The following is a 19,070-nucleotide window of genomic DNA, read 5'->3' as shown; positions in this document are numbered from 1 at the left end:
GTTTAGCTGGTTAGCATGGTCTTGTCTGCCTCTGCTGGCAGATGCTGAAACTACTAGCTCTTTTTGTAAAAAGCATTATTGTCTACAAATGATTATTCCAAAAATTTATACTATTCAAAAGTTTAGGTCGGGAAGATTTTTAAAGTTTTTGAAAGAAGTCTCTTATGGTCACCAAGGTTACATTTATTTGATCAAAAGCCATTACACCAGTGTTCAGTGTAAAATGATTCTTCGGAAATCATTCTAATATGCTAATTTAGTGCTCAAGAAACATTTCTGATCATTTTCTGATTCATTTCTCAATGTGGGAAAAAGTTGTCCCATTTAATAATTTAGTTGAAACCATGATGCTTTTTTTTCCTCAGAATCTTTTGATGAAAAGAAAGTCCAAAAGAATATTTATTTGAAATAGAAGTCTTTACTGTCACTTTTAGTCAATTGAATGTGTCCTTGCTGAATAAAAGTATGAATTTCTTTTTTTTTTATTTGATTGGAAGTGTATATAAAATGTTAATATTAATAAAAAATATAATAAAAACAACACGTTATTAATCATGCTAATTATTATTATTATTATTATATTTAATATAATAATGTACTTGAATCATAAAAAATATTTGTATCAAATAATACATTTGTATATACATATTATGATTATATTTAATATAATAATGCATTTTAATCATTTTAATCAAATGCATTGTCTTGTATCATCATGCCATGTATCATTTTTATTTCTGCATTTTAATTTTGATGTTTTTATTAATAATATTACAAAATAGTAATACAAAATGTCTTAAATTAATCTATAGGCTAAAGAGGACTAGTTGGATTTATCACCTCCAGGTTTTGGGTTTATTCATTATATTAAGTACACCTGCAGCAGCATCAACTGGAAAAAAAAATGTTGCAGCACTAAAACACTAGGGATATATTTCCTGACACGGAAAGAGAGAGGATGCAGTGATCACTGGCATTTAGAGCCAACTAAATAGAGCCCTCAGACAGGCCTCATGGCATGTTGGGGTCTACATTTGAAATATCTTCAACATGCTGGATTTGAAATTTGTTGGATATCTAGAGGGCAACACTGCAGATTATAGAAATTCAAGTGAATGTTTTCAAGTGAAAATCAGCGCACATGTATCTGTTCTTTGAACACAGAAATTGCATATGAATATTTAATCAGCAGTTATTAAGCATCTATGAAAACATGATCTGTCCTTGCTCATTATCTGCCATGGCTTTTATTCCAGCTGTGAAAGCATCATTCATTGCCCTCACAGCTGTACCATAACTAATAACAGCACTCTCAGGACACCGCATGTACTTGCTATATGCCCTTCCAGTTTAAATACCGTGGCCCCAAGTATTTGCACATTTTAGCCACACTTATCAAAAACATCAAAATAAATAGCACTTAAATGCTATTTAAAATTTTAAAATAAATGGTACATAAAACTGATGAAGTAAAAACTGACTTTATTATAAGATGACTTCATTATAAGTTGCATTGGAAAAGCATCTGTTAAATGCATACATGTAAAAATAAAAAACTAATATAAACAATAAAAAAAAACATAAATTGCCATAAAAAAATTGGGGTCATATGGTTAAAAGTAATTGCAAAATTGGCTAGTAAAAGTGAAGCTGGTTCTGAGAAAGTTCAGATGCTACTTGGTTTGATTTTTGTGCCTAATGCAATATCATTTCAAACATCGGCAAATGTGATCTGAGTATCTGGGAGTGTTCAAATATAGTCTAGACCTAAGAATTTCTCTCAGATGAGTTGATGTAACAAAGTTGTAAAATATCAATATTTTTGCATGTACTGGCACCAAAGCTAATCTGATATTTCAGAGGGTTCTTTCAAACATATATCATCATTCAGCGAAAACGATTGTGCGATTACAAATGTAATGTGTGATGGACAGCAGCGGTAAAGAGCCACTAAGATCACAAACACAGGAAATGATTAGGAGCCGTCAGCAGGACAGCGGCGTGATTTCCCTCGCTGCTAGTCCTCGCTGTCGTTTTTTAGCTAGCACTGGCTGTAATGGCAGCCGGGCTGCCAGCAGCACTCAATCACTCTGTTTATGAATCCAAACAACAGTCAGTTACGTGGTGTGAGAATCCACAGAGGAGGTGTGAGGATGTCACAGTCAGCGGCTTGGGGTTCTCCGACGGCAGATGAGATAGATTGCATAAAGAGGTACTTAATATATAAATTTATAATATATAAATTGTGCAAACAAAGAAACTTTGGCTACGCACAAGCTACATCACGTCTAATAAAAGAACGTTTTGAACAGAGGCTGTACTAGATATAGCACTTCTAACATGGTCTCTTTTTATGTAATTCTGTAATTTTATACTGTACACATATACCACTGCATTTCTTGTGAAGATCATCTGATGTCATATAGCCAATATTAACATTTTAAAGGAATAGTTAACCCAAAAAATAAAATTTGCTGAAAATCTACTCACCCTCAGCCAAGATGTAGATGAGTTTGTTTCTTCATTGGAACACATTTGGAGAAATTTAGCATTACATCACTTGCTCACCAATGGATCATCTCAGTGAATGGGTGCCATCAGAATGGGAGTCCAAACAGCTGATACAAATTTTGTCTTGTGAAGTGAAAATCTACATGTTTGTAAGAAACAAATCCATCATTAAGGCATTTTCATTGTCGTGTCTGAATCAGGAGAGAAATAATCACAGATCAAGCACTGTTTACAAGCGAAAACAATTCAAAGCCGTTATAAACAAATATGTCGGTGGATTTTGATGTGAGAGGACAACAAGACTCAGAAGGCTTAATGATGGACTGGAGTTGTGGGGTTTACTTGTGGATTATTGTTAGGCTTTATCAGCTGTTTGAACTTCTGTTGAATTCTGACGGCACCCATTCACTGCAGAGGATCCATTGGTGAGCAAGTGGTGTAATGCTAAATTGTGCCAAATCTATTGTGCTAAAGAAACAAACCCATTTACATCTCGGATGGCCTGAGGATGAGTACATTTTCAGCAAATTTTCATTTTTGGGTGAACGACTCCTTTAAATAATTAAAAACACTGATTCTTAGCATTTCATTTTAATTTGTAGGTCTATAATGACCTGCATCACAAATCATGCACTATTTTTGCTGTTGTTGTCTGGAAATGAGAATTACAGACTACGTGGATTTTAATATTTGGGTCATTTTCTCATTTAATGGCACTAACACTGGTGCACAGATTTCATTGCTCCATGTGCATCTGATGATTAGGCTAAACATTGGAAATCCCCTCATTTATCAGCTCATATAAATAAAGTCTCCCATCTGTGTCCCGTCGGCGACAACAAAACAATCACACTCCTGCACAGCATCCAATCCCCGTATCAGACTAAGCCATGGTAAACATAGAAAGGGTGACCGTGATTTCACCAAGTACAACATGTTTCACCAAGTACAACATTCCTATCAACCAATCACAACTGAGGGATAAGTTTTCAGGAAATATCTGTTTTAGGCTTACAATCAGGGTTAGGTGCTTCTACGCCCTTGTTAATCAGCTATCATTTCACACTGTTTTTAGGAATAAATTATGGGTAGGGTTAGGTTTAGGGGTAGGGATTGGGTTAAGTCTATATTTTTGGACAGTTATGTTGATCCAGGATCAACAAAAGATGTTGATCCAGGAACATGTCTTACTTGGCAAAATCACGGCGACCCATAGAAAGCATGGTTTGGAATATGAAAATAAGGATGGACAAAGCTATTACTGCAGGTTTCCCTTCACCTCCTCCACAGTTTGGATCATTCTCCTCCAGGTAAAAGCCTCCTTATGGAGCCTCAGGGCTCAAATGATTCAGCCTGACTGTCCTGTTATTGCGACTCCAGCTGCTTTGTCACAGAAAATGCTAGATGCAATTTGTCCCCTCGGGGGAGTCGGGATGAGGTGTCCATTTCAATTCTGAAAAGTGCTGATCTGAATTTAATATATGAACTGAAAACATCTCTGTTTTTGACTGTCTGCTCTTATATTAACTTACTATTGATGTTTATGATAATGCGATGATGATAATGTTGAGAGTGTTTCACACAACATATGACTGCAGGAATCATGATACAATAAATGCATTTGAAAAGACACAACTGTTTAAACAAAGCAAAAAACTAAACAAAAAAAAGGATGAAACTGACTTCATATAATCTATGTTCAAAAGGATTTTTTTTCTCGAAATTAACACTCGATAGTAGGTGATAGTAAAGACTTTTACATTGATACATACGATTTCTATTTCAAATAAATGCTTTTCAGTGGAAATTTCTATTCATCAAAGAATCCTGAAAAAATATCTAAATTTCAACAGAAAAAAATATTTATTTATTTTTATTCAAAAATAAGCAGCACAGCTGTTTTGCAATATTGATAATAAAAATAAATGTTACTTGAGCACCAAATCAGCAACATTTATAACAATTTCTGAAGGATCATGTGACACTGAAGGCTGGATTAAAGTCTACTGATATTCAGTGTTACATCACAGGAATAAATTATATTTAATATATATTACAACAGTTTCATAATTTTTCATTTCATAATATTCATAATATTTCATAATATTACTTTTTTACCTGTATGTTTGATCAAATAAATGCAAAATTGTCAGTTCTTTTTGAACGTAAATGTAGATTTAATGAACTCAAAGACAACATTCAATATTTGCCACAAATACATTTGTGTTAAAAAACTTTTTAAAATTTCTTTAATTTCAGAGATTGTTTTTGCCAATTGCCTCATTAGAACTTAGGCTTCAATCTCCTAAAAGAGTTAAATATATCAGAACTTAAGCAAACGAAATGCTGAATTCCATGTATCTAATGTTTTCAACAAACACAGATGCAGCAATCTGTTTGTAGATTTTTTTTTTTTTTTTTTTAAATATCCCCCTGCGTTGAGTAAGGGAAAGATATCGTTGTTGTTTTTTTTGCACACTTTGACAGCTGTGCTCTCTTATCACGGGCCAGATCAGAAGCAATATAAACACAGTGCTGAGATAATGTGCGAGCATCATGTTTACTTTACAGCAATTGTACAGCAACTCAAACATCAGAGGATAAATCGGCCCTATTAGAATAATAGTGTGAAGGACATCGATGTGGATGAGGAGCACTGGTGGAGGAGAGAGATAGAGAGTAGCAACCATAACCTCCATGCATTGCAGATTTACTGATCTGTCTGCACTTCATGTGGACGAAATGGAAAAGAGAATGGTAGCATGTTTACAGCGCTATAAACTTTTCTTTAAATTCCCAAGGACTTGACCACCCTGAAACTATGTCAGAGCCGCCATAAAGCTCAGCGTAATGCCATCCTTTAAATCTGATGAAACATTTATTGATCTTCTTAGATCTTATTTTATTTTCTTCCCCTTACTTTTACCTCTAGCTGAGATACAGGAGCCCTCGCTGCATCCAAAGACTTAAAAACAAGAAACGTTAAATGGACAGTTCACACACAAATGAAAATCATTTACTCATAGAAGGTGAATTTTTTGAAGAATGTCCTAGCTTAACAGTCCCAGTCTCCGTTCTTTTTCATTTTAATAAAAATAACAGAGACTGGACCGTTTAAGCTCAAAAAAGCACCCTAAAAGTATCATAAAATTGGTCCATATGACTTGTGCGCTATATTTCAAGTCTTCCAAAGTCACACAATAACTTTGTGTAATGAACAGACTAAAGCAAAACATTATTCTGAATCAAATATTTTAATTGATTCAATTCACAAAACTTTTCTGTCGACTAAACGTTAGTCGATGAGAAGAGCCTCATGCCCTGTCCACACGAACGCGGTAATTTTTAAAACTGCAGCTTTTTCTACGCGGTTAGGCCATTCGTCCACACGCAAATGCAGCACCAGGTCACTGAAACCGAACATTTTTGAAAACGCTTGCCAGGGTGAAGATTTTCAAAAACTCCGGTTGCAGTGTTATCGTGTAGACAGCGAAACCGGAGTTTTTGGCTTGTGACGTCAGAGCCTGCGCTGTTATCTCCGCTTACTTGAAACTTTTTCAAGCTTCTGATTGGCCAACATGGCTTTACTGTTGGAGATTATATCGCCACCTGTTGGTTTGGCATGCTCTTGACAGTGATTCATAGCATGCATTTGCATTTTCATGTGGACGGAGATTTTTTTAAAAACGGAAGAAGGAAAAACTACTAAAAAACGTTTATAAAAATACCCGTGTACGTGTGGACACGGCCTCAGTTGACCAAATTTTAATTAGACGGTTAGTCACAAAAAAAAAGAAAAAAAAAAAAACTCAACAGGAAGTAGCAAAGTCTGTGCCGGACAGATCATTAACAGATCATAGTATGGCTGTGACGGTTAACTTGACAACCACCCCTGGCCAAGTACCATATACGGTAGTATAACAATATTTATATTTTTTTTTGTATGTGAATACTGTTTTAGGTGAATATTACAACAAGTTTAGTACAAAGCTTTGTTTACAAAAGAAATAATATGTTACATATTGTTATGCTAAAATAAAATGTTACATCGCAGCCATTTAAACATTTACATTTACATTGCCGAATGAGAGAGGCAGCCTACATGGGGCTATAAAATTAAGCCATATGCCAGCTTTGTTTTATTTTTTTATTTTTTTATCTGGTCACCCTCTTTCCCCACGAATTTAACAATATTCTATGAGTTATTCCACTGAAAATGGAATCTCTTGTTTCTTTCCCCAAATCTTCACTCATGTCTCACCCATTGTCGCAGGGGATTATAAACATTTCTTTCTTTTGTTAACTTTTATTTACTATATTCGCATCATTTACAGCGGTAAATAAAAAACAAAACAAAAAAAAAACTCTCTAGGACAGATACCTTTTTATTTGCACATCAAATTCTATTAAACACATTTTTGGTAACAATTTAATTTTTTTTATTCAGTGGTCACTGAAATTATAGTTCAGTCTGAATCAATACATTGAAAATAATTAAGTCATTCATTCTAATTAGAATGCAAAGTGATATTAATGATCCTTAAAATCTCTGCGGCACTTTCCCACTCTTCCTCAGCAAACTGGCATGATATCATGATCCTATACACAACGGGGACATCAGATGCAAAATTAACTTGTTTTGTGTGGACACAAGCAGTGTGTGGACACAACCACCCTACAATGATAAAAATCCATTCACTCCTTTGTTTTAATCCACAAAAAAAAACTTAAACAGAAAGGGGCGAGGTGAGCAGAGCTCATTAGCATTTAAAGAGACATGCACATGCACCGAAACAGGTTGCTGTGAACAGAGCTGTTTTTGACAAGGTAAAAAGGGTCTTGTTTTACACGACCATTGAGCAATTTTAACCAAAGTATGTTACATACATTTCATGAAGAACCTAAAGAATAATACCAATTTGTGAAAAAATGGGCATCCTTTAACAAGAACTTTACTTTAGTCATGTGCTGCTGTCATTAAAGCAAATGAAAACACCAAGGCTGATGATACACGGGCCAACTTTTTGAGCACTTTTACCGGGCAACTTTATTTGAGCAATGTTGTTGGGCACTTTCCCATTGAGAATGGGTAACAAATTTCTATCTGGATACTTTAGATCGGTTGTGGGCCCTCTGTCTCACCTGGTTGCCCGTTGCCGGCAACATAGGTCAAAGTTGCCCGGCAACACTGCTCAAAAAGTTGCCCCGTATATCATCAGCCTAAGAAACTGTAAAATAAAACACATAGTAGCAGACTTTTGGACCCCAGTTTTTGCAATGCAGTAGTGAAATTTGAAGTTGGCCTTTCTCAAATAGAGTAAATAGCTTTTTCAGCCTTGGACCTACAATGGTCCTAATTACAAATTATACACCTGACTAGCACCTTGTACTGTTAATTCTATTGTTTCTTTTGAACAGACCTGAAACATCAAGTGCATTCAATAGAAATCAAATTCATCCTCAAGGCATAGATTCATAAGAGGGAATTTTTAATAAATTAGAAATGATGTTTTTGTCCTCAAAAGGACAAATGGCAACATTGATTATGTGCAGTGTATTGGGTTCCATCTAAATTATAAAGGCAAGGATTTTGAATCAATAGTAATTAGGATGTTAACTAATGTAGTGGAGCTTTTAGTGTTATCATATGCTCACTCTAAAGTATTAAAATTTTCCTGTTTGCTTCGTAGATCATTATAAATCCATCAGTCCTTGGATAATCATAATAATAAGTGAGTTTAGCTGTTTCATAATCTCTCTGTAACAAGCTTGTTTGGTTACTATGTTCAAGAGACGATAAAACTCAGAATTTCAACAAAAATAACAAAACACTTTACATTTTCTGTTGATAATGGCAGCGGTTATTCATGAAATGATGATCCAATGATGGAAAACCTAGTGGCATATACATAGTCACGGTGTAGTCAAAGGTAATTTAAACATCTGAAAAATATGATTCAGGTGTCTGGGTCGCACTCATGATGCAAATAAACAATGCTGCCAGTGAATGCAATTCATTCTTAGTGAATTCACCTTATGAAGTGGGGAAAAAATTGTTTTAATGACCATTAAAAAACTAAATCCAAAAGACAACATTATGACAATAAGATCTCAGACTAACTATAATGACATATTAATTTATATTCACACAGCATTTTCTACTCTGTTTTGAACTACATACGTGGGCCGAGTGAATCCTGCTCTTTCTGGGTTCTGCACGATCTTCATTAGCTCATTCTTTGTTGTCTGACTTTGTCTCGCCTCCATTTCAACTGTGTTCATTATGCAAACAGAAGGGCTATTCCGAATTAACTAAGTACTGTGTTTCAAAAAGGTTGATTAGAACATTAATTGTTCATATGGTGCTTTCACATTTAATTTTTATTTTTTTTTGCAGTTAATTATGTGCAGTTGTATAACAGACTGTTTTAATAAACTGGGCCTCTAGTTTGGAAATAAGGTCTGTGTTGCAGCATAATTAGAGAAAAAAAAAAGCCTGGCTGCTCATTCGTATGGAAATGATCGCCCTCGTCCTGCAGGAATGTATACGACAAATGATCTGATAGGGTTTCACTTAATAAGAGGGTGGAATGTGATTAAAGTTTACACGTAATCTCCACATATCATGAATCCAATGAGGCTTCAAATTCGTACACGCAACGACGCTCAGACTTTGTCTCTGCTTACTGTGGATGTCCACAGTTTGGTCCAGAATTTCAAACACTTAACCTTTTGTCTCCATAATAGGATTATATGTTCTGAATTTTTGTTCAGCGCTCCAAAAATAGTGCCTATTATGGTTTATTCTATTGATTTAAGCCTTATTTTCAAAAAATATTTTAGAAACCCAGACAAGAGAATGTAGCTTGATTTTCATTCCCAAGGTTCAGTGAGCTAAGTGCTTAAGAGAAGTTTAGAGGAACTGCCAAAGTGCTCCATCTTCACAGGGAGCACCAGTGCTTAATAGTATCATTCTTTCACTCAATGGATTTTTTGAACAGTTGAGAGCAAAACTGTTGGTAAAAAAGTGCAGGCAGGTAAAATCTGTAGGGAGAAACTACTAGTGAAAATGCCTGGCAGTGGCACACATGCTCACAAACACAATTTCAGAGTGGACAAACTGAGCAGAACTCTTGGTATTTCTGAGCACATTCCTGGCATGTTGTGTCATAATGAAATATGACAAGAGATTTATTCCCGGCACTAATTATTTGTTTGGAGGTAATTTGTTATGATGAGAATGCAGAGACACTGTCTTTGTTTTGTAATTGAATAACACATGAATAATGAATTGGCCCGGGGTCGTCACATGTGGTTGCCGCAAGCCCGCCGGCCACTCCTTCGTCGAATCCGCCGGCCGCCGCTCACTCAAGCCCGTCGTGTGTGAGGCTGTGTGTTTCATACACAGCGGAATAATGAATTGGTCAGATCCTCTGCAGCAGCTGTTTTGGTCTTTGTAATGTAACTCATCTAAATGAAACAGCTTCACTCATTTAGTGACGAACACACTCACACACACATACACAGCAAGAGAGCGAGAACACAACATTTATTTTAAAGACAAATGCCTCGTTTATAATGGGTTTTAATGTTTTTGTCTTGTCGCTGGTATTCGGCCAATCACAACGAACTGAATGGCTGGTCAATCACAGCACACTTCGCTTTTCAGACCGATGAGCTTTGTAAAAATCGACGCGTTTCAGAAAGGCGGGGCATAGAGGAGAAACAATAATGTACAGTTTGTGGAAAATAATGTGTTTTTTTAACCTTAAACCGCATAAACACATTTCATTACACCAAATACAAAAATAATGTTCTTTTTAGCAACATCATATGACCTCTTTAATACTGCTGTATATCTGTACTGTGGGTTGTTTCTTGCTTTGTCCTAGTTTCACATAGTTACTTGAGTTAGAAATAGTTATTTTTCATTATACACACATGAGAACAAATCAAATGATGATGTTGGATACAAAGTACGGAGTACATAAATGTATCTTTATGCCGCAGTTGCCTGATGCTATTATTTCAAAACACATTTTTAAACAACGGCTTTTAAAGCTCTACATTAATTAATTACACTGTTTAATTAAGTCAAGATTGAGTGTATGGGAATTCATTTCCCTTGTGTTATAAAAAGATAAACTGATTTATTTTGCATTTAGTGCGTGACAAAATATTTCAATTATCGTTAGTAATGTCAGCTTGTAATGGCACACCTTTATTAGCTGTCAAGTGTTTTATTTATTTCATATAAATATAGTGGGGTTCAAAAGTCTGAGACCACACTGAACAACTGGATTGTTTTATTATTCAAACAAGGAAATACATATTTTTAGGATTTAACAGTTAAGAGTTTCTCAGATTTTTGAAATAAATTAATACTATTACTCAACAAGGACACATTAAATCCATCAAAAGTGTCAGTAAAGACTTTTACATTCTTACAAAAAATTATATTTCAAATAAATGCTGTTCTTTGAACTTTATGTTCATCAAAGAATTCTGAAAAAAAAAATTAAACACTGATAATATTAAGAATTTTTTCTTTAGCAACAAATCCGCATATTTGAATGATTTCCAAAGGATCATGTGACACTGAAGACTGGAGTAATGATGCTGAAAATTCAGCTTTGCCACCACAGGAATAAATTACATTTTAAAATATATTAAAATAGAAAGCAATTATTTTTTTAATTGTAAAAATATTTCACAACATTACTGTTTTTTTATTTTTTATTATTGTGATCAAATACATTATCAAACAAATGCACACACACATATGTGTGTGTGTGTTAAATGCTAGAACCTTTAATTGACTAATTTCAGTCAGATTGTCAAAGCCTGTATATCCCATTTCTGCAATGAGGTTGTGGGTATTCAAAGAAATTATTGCATCTTATCTCTAGACACATTATGTGCATTATGGTAATGGTTTATATGGTATTAGTCTTCAGCAAGCCTGCATGCGTGTGCTGGCTGAATTTATTTAAAGCTCTATTAAAATAAATGGCAATATTTTTCAGGGGTGCGAGGGTCACTCTGTCTCACAGGACAGGCTTGGTTATTCCCAGCGGCTGTTGACTTATGCTTGGCTGTCTGGTAATTAGGCCAGGTAATAGCTTGCTCTGATGAGGACTGCATGTGGGAGCCACAAGAGAAAGAGCTTATAATTGAGTGGTCAGGCTAGGACTACCATCAGCTAACAGCAGTGAAGTGCACTGATCAACAAAAAAACGTGCTGTAGCATTCAACAGTGATAGACAGCACACGCACGCACACACATTCCAGGCTGTAAACATTTATCACTTTTTATGTTGCACACATCCACCTTTTTTTACATTTATCAGAGCACTAGCAAGTTCTGATGCTGAAAAGTCATTCTAGTTTAGGTTTAGTGTAGGTGGTTATTTTCAAAAGTGGTAAGGCATTAACTTTAGGGACACTCATCATACATTTGATTTCCAAACTGCTGCGATATGTGCATGAAGCAACACAATAAAATGTAGCAGCAGTCACACATAATTTTTTTGGAGAAAATTGAACACGCTTTTTAGCACCACTCACTGGACATTTCACTTTAAAACTGTTGCAAAACGTGCAAGAAGCAACGTAATATAATTTTTGCAAAAATATCAACACAGGCACATATTTTCCATGAGCCTGGGTTGACCAAAAAGGATTTGTAGAAATTTTCAAATGTCTAAAGTTGTTCATATGTAAAATTAACAACTTTAAATTGCTTTGGTATTAGTCTTCAGCAAGCCTGCATGCGTGTGCTGGCTGAATTTATTTAAAGCTCTATTAAAATAAATGGCAATATTTTTCAGGGGTGCGAGGGTCACTCTGTCTCACAGGACAGGCTTGGTTATTCCCAGCGGCTGTTGACTTATGCTTGGCTGTCTGGTAATTAGGCCAGGTAATAGCTTGCTCTGATGAGGACTGCATGTGGGAGCCACAAGAGAAAGAGCTTATAATTGAGTGGTCAGGCTAGGACTACCATCAGCTAACAGCAGTGAAGTGCACTGATCAACAAAAAAACGTGCTGTAGCATTCAACAGCGATAGACAGCACACGCACGCACACACATTCCAGGCTGTAAACATTTATCACTTTTTATGTTGCACACATCCACCTTTTTTTACATTTATCAGAGCACTAGCAAGTTCTGATGCTGAAAAGTCATTCTAGTTTAGGTTTAGTGTAGGTGGTTATTTTCAAAAGTGGTAAGGCATTAACTTTAGGGACACTCATCATACATTTGATTTCCAAACTGCTGCGATATGTGCATGAAGCAACACAATAAAATGTAGCAGCAGTCACACATAATTTTTTTGGAGAAAATTGAACACGCTTTTTAGCACCACTCACTGGACATTTCACTTTAAAACTGTTGCAAAACGTGCAAGAAGCAACGTAATATAATTTTTGCAAAATATCAACACAGGCACATATTTTCCATGAGCCTGGGTTGACCAAAAAGGATTTGTAGAAATTTTCATATGTAAAATTAACAACTTTAAATTGCTTTCAATATGTTAATAATATACGTTTCAGTGTCTATGCAAAATATATGAAAACAAATATGTGCTAACATCACACTTTATGTACAAATACGTACGATTACTAATGTGATCAAGTTGGTTTTTCATGCACAGCCTGATCCAATAGAATGACGGATATTTGAAGAGACAACAACAGTTGGAAGATGATCAAAAAACCAGCCCTTCTAGTTATCAAAAAAAAAAAAACTAAAGGAACATCCCTGCCTTGCAGAGGCTCATTGGAGACTAGAAAGTAATATATAAACGGTGAACGGACTCTAATAAGTAGTATCTGTGACAGTGTCTTGTGGACACTGTCTACAAGACACTTTTAATTGCTTAATAAGGGCCAAGGATCAGGATAACTGAACTCTCATTTCATGTCTACTGGAAAGTGTTTGCTAATACTGGCACTGTCTTCATTAGTCTTGGCTCTGAAGCTAAAAGGGCCAACTTCTGACCTCTTAAGAATTGGACGTTATCAGACACAAATTGATGTTTGGTTCCACATCAGTTTCCAACCTCTAGCTCAGCTTTAGTTCTTTGATCATTTTTCAAAGCAACACACTGCAAAAAACCTTTATATCTCTGCCTTTTACAGTTTTCAGAGATGAGCCCTATTCATGTTGTCTTGTTAAGCACCCTAATGAATACACCACTAGCGAGTGTCTATATGTAAGGTCATCACTCAGTTCAGATACTGTAGCACGAAAAGAGAAAAAAAGCAAAAAACAAATTTCACAAGCTTTTACTCACCCTCATGTTGTTCCAAAACTATGTGACTTTCACTTTCTTTTTGCTGTGGAACATAAAAGAAGATATTGAGAAAAATGTTTTCTTCACATTCAGCCAAAGTCAGTATATAATAATAATGTCAGTCTCTGAGAAGCGAGTGATGTGTTTCATTGTTTAAATATTCTGAGTAAATTATTTCTTCGAGTTTATGTCCATGACAGTCTGGAAACGGCTCTGTTCGGAAGGAAAAAGGAAACAAAATAACTGTCTCTTGTTTTGTTCCAGTTTATAACTAATAAACAGCAAAATTCTAAAATGCTGCAGCCATGAAGTCAAGACCCAGAAGACTAATTTGCCACATTTTCCTATGGGTTTTTATAATGGGGTTTTTCAATTCATGAGTAAGGTCTCTGGTAAACATAAATTACACACACCATACTGAAAACGCCAGTATTGAAGCATGTTTATTTATGTTTATGTTATGTTTATTTTTAAAAACGTATGTTTTTAATAAGTACCTACATAAGTATGAATGGGGTGTGAGTGTGTGCAGTTCAGGAAATCTAATATAGGACATTTGACCTGCGGTTTCTATTTTACTTCTAATTGAAAATAACTATAAAAAAAACAGTGCAATAAAGTGCTAAAATACATATATTTATTGCTAATTATATAAACGACTGCTAGAACAACATTTCAGATGTTTCAAAGGTTTAATGACAATGGTTTAGCACATGAATAATACATTTATATTATAGTAGCTAACTACAACCATAGCAACATCAGTGCCCATATCTTGGAATGTAACTTCCTGTCGATAATTTCCTGTCCAGTTTTTCTTTTTGAAAATTATCACAGAAGAAAAGCACTTCGCAATCATATGCACTCACCCAGTAACTAGACAGAATGGTCGAGACCAATGAGAAAAAGGGGCTGCAAGCCAACTAAGAGATTTAAAGTCCAGCAATGGCAGGAAGCTTTAGAAGTGTGCCTGGCTATTGTCAGAAAGTAATTCCATTTCATGAATAAGCGCTTGACTGCATACAGTGACAGCCTAGTCTTCAGTCTGTCTCTCTTGGCATCTCTGCCCACGCCAAACACTGACAGAATGTCATTTTAATGTTTGCAAATTCCAGGGTGAGAGCGATGCATTCTTCTCATCCTTTTTTCAACTTGCACCACATCGAAGGATGTTCAAAATAACCGTAAATAGGAAAAAGGAAACTGATTGTCATGCTCCATCTTATCTAATTGAATATCTACTGCATAAAAGCATTGTGAGTTTGAGTGAGGGCCCTTATTTTGATGCAAAGGAAAAGGAAAGGGCTGAACTGTACTACCCTGATGAAAAATCTAGGTCAAGCATGGTGGTCAAGATGGTTCTTCTAACTTAGGTCAACCTGAGCTCACAATGGATCTCACAGTAATGTATTTTTTTATTTTTCAAAAAAAAAAATTATAATAAAAATAATAATAATAATATATATACAGTGTATATATATATATATATATATATATATATACACACACACTTCCCTACTGTGCAAAAGTCTTAGTCCATTAGTATTTTCACCAACAAAAAAATGGTTTTAAGACCATTTCTTAAAATACAGTTTTTTCTACCTTTTGCTGTAGCGTGTCAGTAGGAAATGTCAGTTTACATTTCCAAGCATTCTTTTTGCCATTATTTGTAATAATCTAGTGAGGTTTTGAGTCTGACAACAGCCAGTCCTCAACACAGAGATCTGATCTCACCATCATCCAGTCTGTCTAGGATTAGCCTACATGATGAATCAGAAAAAAACTGAGACAGACTAACTCCAGAAGAACTGTGGCAACGTCTACAAAACACTTGAAGAAACCTACCTGCAAAGCTACCTGAAAACTATGTGCAAGTGTACCTAGGACAAAAGCTGTTTTAAACAAAAAGGGTGCTTATGCCAAGTGTTGATTTGATTTAGTTCATAGAAGTTAATTGATAAATAAAATCTATTTATCACATTATTTTTGAAAGCAACCTCACTTTACAGCATGTTTACACAAGTGCCTAAAACCTTTTACAGTACTGTAGCTTTGTAGGAATTGTATCTTCAAGTTCCAGACATACTGGATGATGGTGAGATCAGATCTATGTGTGGAACACTGGCTGACTCCTTGTGCATACAGAAATCTCTCTGGATTATTACAATGAATGGCAAAAGGATTGTTTGGAAATGTAAAATGATATTTCCTACTGACACACTACAGCAAAATATAGAAATAACGAGTTTTTGGTGAAAATACTAATGGCCTAAGACATTTGCACAGTACTATACAAAATAATATTTACAAAATCGTTTTCTACCGTACAAAATTAAAATGAGCAAAAGCTGAAAATCATAATGTAACTTAAATTAACTGAGTTAAAATCGATGGCATTTTGTGCAAAATCACAAGTGATTCTGACTAACTAGTTATCATCATCTTGGTGACAAGAATTTGCAAACGTTCAAATTCCACCGTCTAGAAACCATGTAAGATTAGTTAACATCAGAAACGTATTTTTTTCAAGCTGTGCACTTTAGTTCTCTGCTTGTTGGAATAACAGCAAAACTCTGTCTGCATCACACGGATACACGGTTTCCGTTCAGATCAAATCACAACAACGTAGGAAACAGATCCGGCGTGACGCAGCTGACACAGAACAGCATACGAACGTTTACGTCCAGCGAATATTCCAAAATGGCACCAGGGTGATGCGGAGGAGACAAATTTTTGAATAAAGTCGTATTAATGACAGAATTTTCATTTTTGGGTGAACTATCCCTTTAACGGTTTGATTTAGAGTGAGTCTAGTCCCAGCCTCAAACGTCACGCCCACGGAACATTGGCTAAACGTCTGATGCATATGGCACACAAAAGTGGAAACACTTCAGGAGTTTCGAAGTCGTCATCGGATTGGTTGAATCATACAGGATTTCCGGGAGACGTGTGTGTTGCGTTCTATAACGTTCCGCCTGGAAACCAAGATGCCGTAACGGCAAACCCTCTCATGAAAGAAGAAAGCCGTCATGTTTACAACTGTGACGACGAGCGCTTCTCAGGATCAACTAAATGCTGGATTTTCAAAAGTATGTGAAATATTTAAAGTTAGCGGCACATAATCTTTAAAATACATCCAAGAGTTTTACACACCAGTCTGTTATTGTGGCGACATTTCCACGCCCCGAAACGTGACGCTGAAACGAAACTAAATGTGATTGGTTGTTTGACATGTCGGTCAAACGGCCTCATGGGCGGGCTTTGCCCAATGAAAGCTGCCATGGATTCCAAACCTTCAGCCGTCAGACTAACGAGACTAGAGTGAGTCAGTCAACAAACATGTCCTCCCTGAACTGGCAGTCATTTTTCGGCTATGTCCGATTCGAAAAGAACCAAACTTATTAGGTTCAGGAGACTTTCATCAGTCTGTTTACAGTCTGGTTGTTCATATGGCAACCAATTCAAGAAACATATTCACAACAGTTTTAAATTATATAATTATGTGTAAATAATAATATTAAAAAAAAATATTTTACAAAATATTAATGTATTCACAGTAAATACAACAACTATTTATTTATCTATTTATTTATTTTATTTAAGGCAGAAACATTCTAAACCTTGTGAACTGGTATTTACGTCACAAATAGCCTACAATTAGAATTATATTCATACTACTCACCAGAGGTAGGTTACCCTATTTCATAAAAATCATAAATAAACAAATAAATAAATAAAAAGACTGAAATGACAGATTGCATTTAATTTTGACAGATATTTTAGTGTGATGCCAAAGATGTCATCCCATGTTAACATAATAATACACTCCTAACTATTAATTATTAATTTCTAGTTGTCCAACTGCATAATCCTTGCTTTCTGCGGACATCCTCAAGATGTGATTATGAAAACACCTCTTCCCTGAGAGACCTATTTTCAGAGTTATCAAATAATATGTTTGCAGTTTCTTCAACTGTCTATGAAAAGTTTCTCAAACGTGCAAAGTTCTCAGGTGTGTCCCTTTCGGATGGCCGTGTACGATTTCAGATAACTGGCAGACTGCATTTGTCCTCCACATCTACATATCAATGGCCAAAATATGTGGACGTTTGATGTGGCGCTGTATTTTCAGCGCCTTTTAATGGTGACTCAATGAAAGCAGGCATCTTTTTATGTACAAAAACATCAAGTCTACATCCTGAAGCAATTACGACTGCCCCAAACTTCAAAATATGACTAGCTATTTGCCTCTAATTTAAGCCTGAACATTATTAGACATGCAAAAAACAATCAATGTCACATCTACAACATAAATGACCACATATGCACTCCAAAACAATCTGCACGCCACCTATATATATTTGTGCTTATGGATTGGGATTACTGACATTTTGCTGCTCTTTAAAAAGCAGCGGTGAGTGAGCAGGCTGGACAGGGAGAAGTTATGAAATGGTGGAAGACATTTATCCATATGTCAGTGATAAGAGGCAACCTGTCAAAGGCTTGATGCCAAACTGCACCACCCGATGCGTAAACACTCTCTCCGACAGCACGCGGACAGTTCATTTGTGCAATCAATGCCAGCTAGAGGCATTTTATAAATCATCGATAATAAACACACCTCCGTTCTCTTTCTGATTCCATCCTGTATCTGTCAAGAGCAAATTTGTCCATTGCCGAAGCAGTGGAAACAACGTTGCGTTATTGACGACGCTGTCTGCATTTATGTTTGTGTAAGTGACTGCTGTCATGATGGAAGCTTTGATGGAAATGCAGGGCTGTGACAAATGTTCCCCATTGACATGTTTACTAAATGTCCTTTTACGCAGCTGTAGCTATTAAATGCACACTTTGGAAAGATAAATGAGAATGCGTAATCATGTTTATGTATTCAGTGGGATCCTGCTCTGTTATATTAGTCTGCGAGACCAGCTAGATTGGCTAGAACCATCTAATGCTATTTTAAGATTTTTTTTTTAAACAAGTTAGCAAATTGCCCGTGGCAGATTAGGTTCTAATATTTGAGTTTCCTCCAATGACTTGCTTTGCAAAATTTGATCAAGCCTTGGTAGCTATTGTGATTGCAAACGGCATTATGTTGCAGTAGCTCGGCCCATTAGAAAGACTTTAATTCTCACTATAGAGAGCTCACTGATTCATGAGGCCTAGAGGAGCAATAACTCAAGAGATTTATCCCCTGCTAACACGAGTTGCAAATGGGACAGCCAAGAGAAGCTAATGATGTACTGTTGCTGCCAG

The sequence above is a fragment of the Sinocyclocheilus rhinocerous genome, unplaced genomic scaffold (genome assembly GCF_001515625.1).
Source record: "Sinocyclocheilus rhinocerous isolate Xijiao unplaced genomic scaffold, SAMN03320098_v1.1 scaffold11, whole genome shotgun sequence".
NCBI lineage: Eukaryota > Metazoa > Chordata > Actinopteri > Cypriniformes > Cyprinidae > Sinocyclocheilus > Sinocyclocheilus rhinocerous.
Note: the sequence above shows the minus strand (reverse complement) of the source record.